This window comes from Colobus angolensis, unplaced genomic scaffold, assembly GCF_000951035.1.
Source record: "Colobus angolensis palliatus isolate OR3802 unplaced genomic scaffold, Cang.pa_1.0 Scaffold266, whole genome shotgun sequence".
Classification (NCBI taxonomy): Eukaryota; Metazoa; Chordata; class Mammalia; order Primates; family Cercopithecidae; genus Colobus; species Colobus angolensis.
The window spans coordinates 2,367,368-2,377,659 of record NW_012115888.1 but is presented as its reverse complement, the minus strand read 5'-3'; the positions used below and the strand labels follow the sequence as shown (position 1 = coordinate 2,377,659).

The 10,292-nt window shown below is 43.3% G+C and overlaps 1 long non-coding RNA gene across 1 annotated transcript; it reads right to left on the bottom strand.

The window, feature by feature from the left end:
* Positions 1-416: 416 nt before the first annotated feature.
* On the bottom strand, positions 417-8,801 carry LOC105515625. Its single transcript, XR_001002359.1, has 3 exons — positions 8,693-8,801; positions 6,362-6,959; positions 417-2,011 (listed from the first exon to the last, which is right to left on the bottom strand). It is a non-coding gene; the product is annotated as an uncharacterized LOC105515625 (long non-coding RNA).
* Positions 8,802-10,292: the final 1,491 nt, after the last annotated feature.

Sequence of the window (10,292 nt, the reverse complement as noted above, 5' to 3'; positions counted from 1 at the left end):
AAAACCACTGTGGAATGCAATAAAACATGAAAATGAAGACGCTAGTGGGAAATGGACTTGAAGTTTATGATGTTGTTTTCTTCTGACAAAAATACATGTACAGATAGATTCATTTTTACAAGCCTAACATATTTTTTCTAAGCTGCTTTGTTCTAAATAGAACTGTCGCTCCTACTTTCTTCCCCCAAATCTGAACTGAGTATGAAAGAACAGAACTATTTTGAAAAGATTTACCAACTCACTGGTGTATCTGCAGTTGAGATAGCAGACACCAAAGACATCCCCACTGGGGAAAACCTGTGAAAATTCCTAAGGTCACAAGTCTTTGTGCAGATTCGCTTGGGTTGCAGAGAGGAGAGATTTGGAATTCTCTGTGAAAGTGCAGCTTAGTCATAGATCACAAGCACCAGCAAGACTAATATTTTAAATTATATGTTTATGCTTGATACTGAATGATTATCCTGAACCTAGGGAGTTAATGTCTTTGCAGTCATTTAAAAATACTTGACAGTAACAGACCCTTCTCTGCCAAATGATCACAAGTTAGATATTGGGGGGTTGAAAGTATAGCTCATTTTTGCGATTCTTGTGTGTCTGAGGACTTATTTCTAAGAATTACGCTTTCCACATAATTCAAGCCCTAGTCAAGCTTTTCCATTCTGATAGCTTCCAGTTCAGATGTTCCTCAATTTATGCAGTAAGCGCTCCTTTGAAAATGCAACTAAGCTAGACCATCTTCTAAATGTACTGAAAGCACTGGCTGTAATAAATCACGAAAAGCGATATCTTCTCCAAACTGAATCACTACCTCTAATGTTGCTGACTTTTAAATTTGAATTCCCTGAGGTTTGGCTTAAAGCTTGGCTTTGGGCCAAGCTGCCATTAGGAGATTGTGCGGGTGACTCCAGGACACTCTGTGTAATTGCTGTCAGGCTTCTAAATGGTCCCAACTAAAGGGTGAGACACATTTTTTATATAATTTTGTAGACAGCAAAGATACAATATGGAAATTGTATTACAATTTCCACTTTACATTAGCTGTTGCTGCTTATGCACATATAAGTACAGTAATAATAAAGGTATAATTAAATTGGAGAGAAGAGTGTATTTCTCTCCCGTTGGTGCTTATCCTATTGTAGAGAAAGTGAGAACATGATATAATCTGGTAATGTGGCCACATGGGTCATGACTCTTTGACCATATATACATTATGTGCTTGAGGCCACGTTTCTCATCCATTTTCCCCGTTCACTGTCAAATGGAGCAGTTTATGAACCAGATGTCTAAAAGCTGGTGGAAGGAATGTATTTATTACAATGTCTCTGCATCTACGTTCCTGCTACATGGTTTTGTGGCTCATAAAAGAATGCAGACTTGCCCAAAATATCATTTCCCTGTAGGCAATGATTGTCGGTACTAGTCGTAGAACTCAGGGGCTCTCTCCTGTTTCCCTGGAATGTGGAAAAATGATTTCCCAGTGAGAGCTAAACTTTGAAATCATCTCATATGAGATTAGAATTATTAAGAAACACAGAACTCTTAGAAAAGAAAAAAATGACACAGAACTCTTAAAAAAGAAAAAAAAAATGTCTGTTAGGACTTTGTAACCCAGTGAAAACATTCTTTCGCTAGCTGTGTAACTACCATCATCCTGAATGGAGGTTGAGCCCACTCGGAAGCTTGACTAGAAGGAGAGTCACAGGCAGACATGGTATTACCTGTCTTAGCCCTCTCTGGGGGAAGTTAGTTTAGCCAAGAAACCTCAAATGTTAAGGATTCCAACTGATGCCACTCTCTCTATTCTAGAGACGGCAGCTCAAAAACATGACATTTCCAGTTCATCTTATTCATCCTATTCTGATTCCAGTTTCTCTAGGCCACGTACTGAAGCTAGCTCTTTCTTTCTTTTACAGGTATGCATGCATTTCTCAGTTCAGTGAGTCAACTGGACCTTGCTGTATATCAGATGACATACCTTCATCTTACATCCTTGATTTCTGTGAATGTGCACCTGAAAGACAACAGATCTCATATCAATCTTACACAAACAAACAACCCCCCCCAAAACCTTTGAATACCCAGTTTTCTTTGTTCAGTCAATGAGTATTCATTGTGCACCCATGAGGTGCTCATGCCACTCTACGAGGCCTTTTGAGAGAGGGCAGAGGATGCCTGGCTCAGGGCCACTTTCCACTTAGAAATATCTACAGGCTTTTTTCTCTGTTCCCTCCTCCACTTGAGCTTTTCTCAGTGTGTGTTGTGGCACTGTTGTCACCAGATGGTCACTCAACCTTTCAAAAGCTTTGCTAATTTTCACTAGCTTCCTGCATGGCAAAAATGGGAGAAAATTGAGCTCTGCTTTGCAGATGCAGTTTGTGAAAACCGTTCATTGCAGCCACCCTTCATGATCACTCCTGGCGCTGTCCCTTCTTTAGTGGAAGGCTTTTGGATTTAGGGGAAAGCGCCTTAGCACACAGCAGCATTTTCACTAACAATTGGTTGTGAAATCTTGGGGTCACTCGAGATGGATGGAGTCTGAGAGATTATCTGTTGTAGCACTCAGGCTTCCACAAGGAAATTGAGATCCAAAAAAGCCAAATCCTGTGGCCAAAAACATATGGCCTAATTTTACTCACTTTCTGTGATTAGGGGCTAATTTCCAAAGGTCTTCAGCACTGTGTTTTTTTCTTTCTTTTTTTTTTTCTTTGCTTATGGATGCTTCTGACAGTCGTTCTGGTGCTCCTCAAGTTTTTAAGGTTCAATGTAGTCAAATTCAACTTTATTCAGATTCCACTAGAGGGTAGGTCATACAATTGTAAAGAAGCAGACAGGTTGTGTTGCAGGACATGCCAAGATTGTTTAGCTCTGATTAATACTAAAAATCAGGCTGGGAGCAGTGGTTTATGCCTGGAATCCCAGCACTTTGGGAGGCCGAGGCGGGCGGATAACTTGAGGTCAGGAGTTTGAGACCAGCCTGGCCAACACGGTGTGAAACCCTGTCTCTACTCAAAATACAAAAATTAGCCAGGTGTGGTGGCACATGGCTCTAATCCCAGCTACTCAGGAGGCTGAGGTGTGAGAATCGCTTGAACCTGGGAGGCAGAGGTTGCAGTGAGCTGCGATCGTGCTACTGCACCCCAGCGTGGGTGACAGAATAAAACTATGTCCCCCCCACCCCCAAAAACAAACAAACAAAAAACAGGCAGCTGCCTCAGCAGGAAGACATGTGGCTCTGCCCCTGTTGTTTCTAGGACCCTGTGCATTTGGTAGCGTTAATTTGTCTTCCAGTGTTGTTCATTTTATTCATCTTTGTTGTAGACAAGTAGTGACCAAGATCCTCTAAGAGACAGCTGTGGTAGGCAGGCTTCTCAGATGACCCATGAGGATTGCCATTGCCTGGTTTGATGGCTGTGTGCTATTCTCTCTCCCCTTGAACATTGGTTAAGCCTAGTGACCTGCTTCTAACCAACCAACTCCAGCTAAGCTGAAGGGATGCCACAGTTTTCAAGCTTCAAGGATTAGCTTGCAAAAGACTGTGACTTCCGTTTTGCTGATGGACTCTCTTTATTGCCTTCTTGGCTTGAAGACTTTGAGGAAGCAAGCTGCCATGATGAAGAGGCCAACGTGACAAGGAACTTCTGAGGGTGGCTGCCAGCCAACAGTAGCAAAGAACTAAGACCCTAAATTCAACTGTCTGAGAGGAGCTGAATCCTGAAAACAGTCTCATGAGCTTGGAAGAAAGTCCTCCCCAGTTGAGCCATAAGATGGCTACAGCCCAGCTCACCCCTTGATTGCAGCCTCTGGAGAGATCCCGCAGTGGAAGATGCAATTACACCATTCCCAGCTCCCTGACTTACAGAAGCTATGAGATAATAAATATGTGTTGGCTTAAGCTGCCACATTTGGAGAAATGTGTTATGTAGCAATACATAACTAATATGATAGGGAAAAAGGTAAGACAAAGTTGTAAGCATAAGTTTAAGTCCATTGCCAGCCATACTAATTTTTGCATCACACATGACCTGAATTTGACAATTTCAAAATGTAAAGCATTTTGAATGAAAGTGCATTCAGACAAGAACATGCGAGAGTCCTCTGTGTCTTTTAAATCCACAGAGGCAATGAAGCAGCACTCAGGACTTAATATGCAATTTGAATTGCACCAGACTTTTCAGATGAAAGCAATTGTAAAATGTGGAGGGAAGATGAAGTGATACTTGCCATTTTCCTATTAATACTTACACAAATCATGACAGAAACTATATATTGGACACCTGATGTATACTACGTAATGTGCTAAATGATTTTGCAGCTTATTTCAAGGAATTCTCTCACCAACTCTGCGATGGAGGTAGATTATCCCAATTTTTCAAGTGAGAAAAGAATGCATTGGTGAGTTTTCCAATGACTAGTTGGTGACAGCGATAACATTGGGACCCAGTGTGTCTTACCTGAAAGCCTGTGTTCACAGTTTTCAAACTTAAAAAGTTGTCTGAAGTTGTCGGACATGGTGGCTCATGCCTGTAATCCCAGCACTTTGGGAGACTGAGGCGGGTGAATCACTTGAGGTCAGGAGTTCAAGACCAGCCTGCTCAACGTGGTGAAACCCTGTCTCTATCAAAAATACAAAAATTAGCCAGCGTCATGGCACATGCCTGTAATCCCTGTTCTGGGGAGGTTCAGGCAGGAGAATTGCTTGAACCCAGCAGGCGGAGGTTGCAGTGAGCTGAGATTGTGCCACTGCACTCCAGCCTGGGCAACAGAGCGATCTGTCTTGGGGAAAAAAAAAAAAAAGTTGTCTGAAGTGACAGCTATTCCTCTCCTCTGTTTTGTTCAACCCATGGTAGCAGGTCATTACAAAAGCTACCTTTATTTTAAAAAAAAAAAAAAAAAAAAAAAATGAACTTTCTGAGTCTAAAAGTCACTCTTTTTCCAAGGGTATATTTGTAATTAATCATATTCTGACTTGCGATTTTTTAAAGTTGTCCTCTATGTCAGTTTTATTATTACTTAGACTTTTTTCACCCTACAGATTTTTGTGTTATATTCACAATTATATTAGTTTTTTTGAGAACAGGAATAGTTTTTTAATACTTTCATGTCTCCAGCCACATTTGTCACTGTATTTTGCAAATAATAAGCATCTGGTAAATCTTTTTTGATGAATGTGATGCACTCTGAAATGAAAACAGTAATAACCTGAGGGATTGTTTCTTTCTAGGAAACTGTCAGCTTCTTCTAAGGGACCAGAGCTGCCAGGAAAGAACCATGATCGGTGTTGCTCAGAGAACCAGGAGAAATTGCTGCAAGACCAGTCTTATGAACTCTCCCTACTGCAGCTTTGCTCCTGGACCACTTCTGAGAGGGATCATGGGTAAATTAGGATAATTAACCATCTGAGTTTGCCTGGGACTGATGGGTCTTCACTACAGTCTCAGACAAACGAGGATGAAATGATCTTCCTAGCAAGCATATGCATTTCGTGGGAAGGGATGCGCTTTTGCATCTTTATTTGGCTTGTTTTTTCTATGACTTTCAACCTAACCAACCAACTGACCAACCAATCAACAAACCAACCAACCAACCAACCTCTGAGTATCTTAAAAGGTGTACTGGAGCCTACTGTTTCATAAGCATTGTATGTTTTCTATCGTAAATATTAGCTATAGTTAAACAGCGGTTTTAGCATGGGAGATCTAGTGGTATTTTGGACGTCACTATCAGCAATATTTAGCCGTAATGTGCAGATAGGGCCCCTGGGTCTGTTCCGTGTCACAGATCTCCTTTGAAGTGCTGGAGAGTTTTGCCCACTGAGCCATTATGCAGGGGACAGAGAGGAATAAAGCAGGTTATTTGCATGCACTGCAGGTCCAAGACAGCTGTATCAAAAGCTCACACGCCAGGCTATTTAATTTGTTGGCTGCTCAGTGGAAAGAGGCCTGCTGGGCAGGGTGGGTTGGAATAATTAAATGGAGAGAAATATACACCAGTATAATTCACACTACTGTTTCTTGGCTGCACTCACATGTGGATAAAAAAATATTCCTACCCTAGAGCTGGCATATTTGTTTTGCCACTTTGTCTGAGCTAGTACCCTGGCAGCTGAAAGTTGGTGGAGAAAATCACACAAGTGAACTGAACTGGTTTTTAACTTTTGGTAATTTTGAACTTTCATCTGGTACTGCCTGGTAGTTGGACTGTGTTTCTCTACTAGGTGGTCTTTCCCAAACTTTCTTCTTGCCCTCAAACCACGCACATCCTTTCCTTCAGCAGACAATCTCGCCTCCTTCTTCACGGAGATAAACAAATATGTCATCAGCTTTGGTCCCACAACTTGTCACCACCAACTACAACAGTCTACCTCTAGCTTCTGCCACGTGTGCCTCTCCAGCTCAGTTATGAGGGAAGAACTGTTCCTCCTCTGCCAGGATGAACCATCTTGCGTGTGCTTCGTGTACTCCTTGGTTCTAGGCAGGCAGCTTCTGAATTGGCCCTCAGCAATCCGCATCTCCTCCTATTTATGCCCTTCTGTAATCTCCTTACTTAGCGTGTGGACCTAGTGACTTGCTTCTAATGAGAAGAATATGGCAAAAATGATAGGCTGTCACTTCCAAGATCAGGTTGTAGAAGACTGTGACTTTCATCTTGCTTGTACTCTGTCACCAGCTGGCTCTGATGAAGCACTTCCCATGTTGCAAGCTGCCTTATGGATAGGTCCTTATGGCAAGGAACTCAGGGCAGCCTTGGGCCAACAGGAACAATAAACAGAGGTCCTCAATTCAATAGCCCATGAGGAGTTTGCGTCCTGCCAACAACCATCTAGGGTGACTGAATGTGCATCCTTCACCAGTTAAGCCTTGAGATGACGGTAGCCTCAGGTGACACCTTGATTTCAGCCTATGAGAGACCCTGAGCCAGTAGGCCCACCTAAGTGACACCCAGATTCCTAACACACAGACCTGCAAGATAATAAATGTTGATTTAAGTCAAGTTGTTTTACACATCAATAGACACCTAACAGATCTGAAAATTTTCACACCTATATTTGATCCTTGATTCAGGATGAATACCTGCAGAACTATAGCTTGCTTTCTATCTCTAAAATGGTGCTGTCCAATAAAATATATAATGAACCACAAATGTGAACCATATATTTTTCAGCCACATTAAAAAAAGTAAAATGAAACAGGTGAAATTAATTTTAATAATGTATTTTATTTAATCCATATGTCAAAACTACATTGTTTAAATATGTAATTCATATACCACATGATTAAAGAGATAATTTAGATATATATTTTTTGGACTGAGTCTTTTAAAACCCATGTTTATATTGCACTGGCAGACATCTCCATTCAGACTAGCCACCCAATGGACCACCTGTGGCTAGCAGCTACCATATTGGACAGCTCAGCTTGAAAGTGAAAAACTTCGCCGAGCGCCGTGGCTCATGCCTGTAATCCCAGCACTTTGGGAAGCTGAGGCAGGAGGATCACCTGAGGTCAGGAGTTCGAGACCAGCCTGGCCAACATGGTGAAACCCCATCTCTACTAAAAACACAAAAATTAGCCGGGCATGGTGGTGCATGCCTGTCGTCCCAGCTACTCCGGGCAGAGGCTGAGGCAGGAGTATTGCTTGAACCCAGGAGGTGGAGGTTGCAGTGAGCTGAGATTGCACCATTGCACTCTAGCCTGGGCGACAAGAATGAAATTCTGTCTCAAAAACAAACAAAAACTCAGTTTGCTCAAAAAACACATTTCTCTTCTGTTTTATTTATTTTCTATTATTATTATTATTTTTTTTTAGAAAGAGTCTAGCTCTGTCACCCAAGCTGTAGTGCAGTGGTGCCATCTCAGCTCACTTCAATCTGCCACCAGGGTTCAAGCGATTCTCCTTTCTCAGCCTCCCAAGTATCTGGGATTACAGGCACATGCCACCACACACAACTAATTTTGTATTTTTATTACAGACGGGGTTTTACCATGTTGGCCAGGCTGGCCTCAAACTCCTGACCTCAGGTGATCTGCCCGCCTTGGCCTCTGAAAGTGCTGGAATTACAGTCGTGAGCCATGGTACCTGCCTTTTTTTTTTTTTTCCTGTTTTAAAAAAGGTCTCTTTTGCTGGGCACAGTGGCTCACACCTGTAATCCTAGCACATTGGGGAGGCCAAGGCAGGAGGATCACTTGAATCTGGGAGCTAGAGACCAGTCTGGGCAACATAGTGAGACACCATCTCCAAAGAAAAAGGAAGGAAGGAGGGAGGGAGGAAGGGAGGAAGGGAGAGTCTATTTTGAGCATTTTCCAACCAGTTGAGTTTGCTTCTGTGGCCTCCCCGGGTGCCCTGTGTTGTGGGGACATAACCAGCACGGCGTTGAGGGAAGCGCTAGCCCCCTATCTCCACATCGTCTCCAGACGCTGGCTTCTGGGAAATGCCTCATTTTGTTGGTGTGTGGCACCACAGTCATTGTGCCCAGGCTCCCCTACGCCTGCTGTCTCAGCACAGGTCTGCCCTGCCTTTGGTTGTCGGGAGCTCTGCCATTTCCCCCTCGCTTTCCCCCTAGTTCCGCTGATTCCCCCGGGACTTGGAAGACGCCTCCACTGGCTGTCAGCTTTGGGCTGTCCTTCCTGTGCCTCTGCCACGGGGTCTCCTGACCCCACACACTTTGGTGACCCTTGGCAGGCATACAGCTTACTAATTTTCAGTTCTTTTCCTCCTCAGGGCCTATGAGAAGTTTTCGGGGTCTTCTGCAGGCCTCACTGGAAATGAGGGGGCCTGGGGTGGGCACCTCCCAGCTCTTCCGCGCTTTGCCCAGCCCCATCTTCTTCTGCTGGAGCTGCTCTGTGTCGGGCAGGCAGTCTGGGAAGCTGCCCCGCCTTAGGATTCCAAATGGAAACAGCTTTCTGCCTTTGGATTCTCATACATATGATGGAGATTTCTCTCCTACCCCTCATACCCATCAGCCTGCATTATCGACCACAATCTCTCCTTTTCCCCCAACCTGCTGAAACAATCAACGGTATCTGATTTTTTTTTTTTTTTTCTCTTTCCAGGCTCTTAACTGAAGAGCAAACTGAGAAACTGAAACAAGCAAACAAAAAGGTGTGGGCAGTGTTAATTCCTTTCCCCAGTGTTAGGAGTTATCCTGAAGTCTTCCTTATTCCAATGTTAACTGAGATAGACTCTTTGCTCTAGGTGTCCGACCTCTGTCTTCATCTTCCTATCAAAACCCTCTTAGTTTTGAGAGCAATCCTTTTCCCTCGCTAGCTCTAAGCTTTTGATAGTTCAAAAGCACTTTGGTTTAAGATCACCACGAAAGTCATGTTAAAAAGAAAAATCATCCTTCACCACTTCAACTGACCCCATGTGTTAGTCTGGGCCTGACCTCCCAATGAATGTCATTGATCTAGTGGGAGAAGAGAAACATACCTCATTAGAAGTATGTAAAGATATCATTCTCTCCGTCTGCCACCCTGGCACAGCCCCCAATGCAGTCTATCCCTTTCTGCAGGAATTTTTTTTTTTTTTTTTAGACCGAGTTTCACTCTTGTCACCCAGGCTGGAGTGCAGTGGTGCAATCTTGGCTCACTGCACCTTCTACCTCCTAGGTTCAAGAGATTCTCCCACCTCAATCTCCTAAGTAGCTGAGATTACAGGCATGCACCACCACACACAGCTAATTTATGTATTTTTTCTGTAGAGACAGGATTTCACCATGTTGGTCAGGCAGGTCTAGAACTCCTGACCTCAAGTGATCCACCTGCTTCAGCCTCCCAAAATGCTGGAATTGCAGGGGTGAGCCACCATGCCCGACCTCTGCAGGATTATTTACTGCTAGCCTGAGAACAGGCTGCAGCAGGGATACCACATTCTGTAATAACAACTATCCCCTTTCTCCCTAGATTTCTGGTTTTGTAGAGAGGCATGCCCAAGTACATTTTCTCGCATCCTTTGCAGAGAGATGAGGCTGATGAGAAACAAATACAAATCACTACTGTTGTTTCTGGGAAAACTATCTTAAAAATGATTACTCAGCTGGTAGCTTCCCTTTGCCCTCTCTCTCCTTTTTCATTTTTTTCCTTATTTGGAATGTAGAAAGTGATGGCTGGAACTAGCAGCCATTATGTGATCATGAGGCATCCTTGAGAATTGAAGCCTGTTGCTAAAAATGAAGTGACAGGGTAGAAAGAGTACAATGTTGATGTCTAGTGTCAGCCTAGATAGCCTAGATTTATTACTACAGGCCCTGGGATATCTATCTCTACATGTCATGTTATGTGAGAAAAATGAACTCT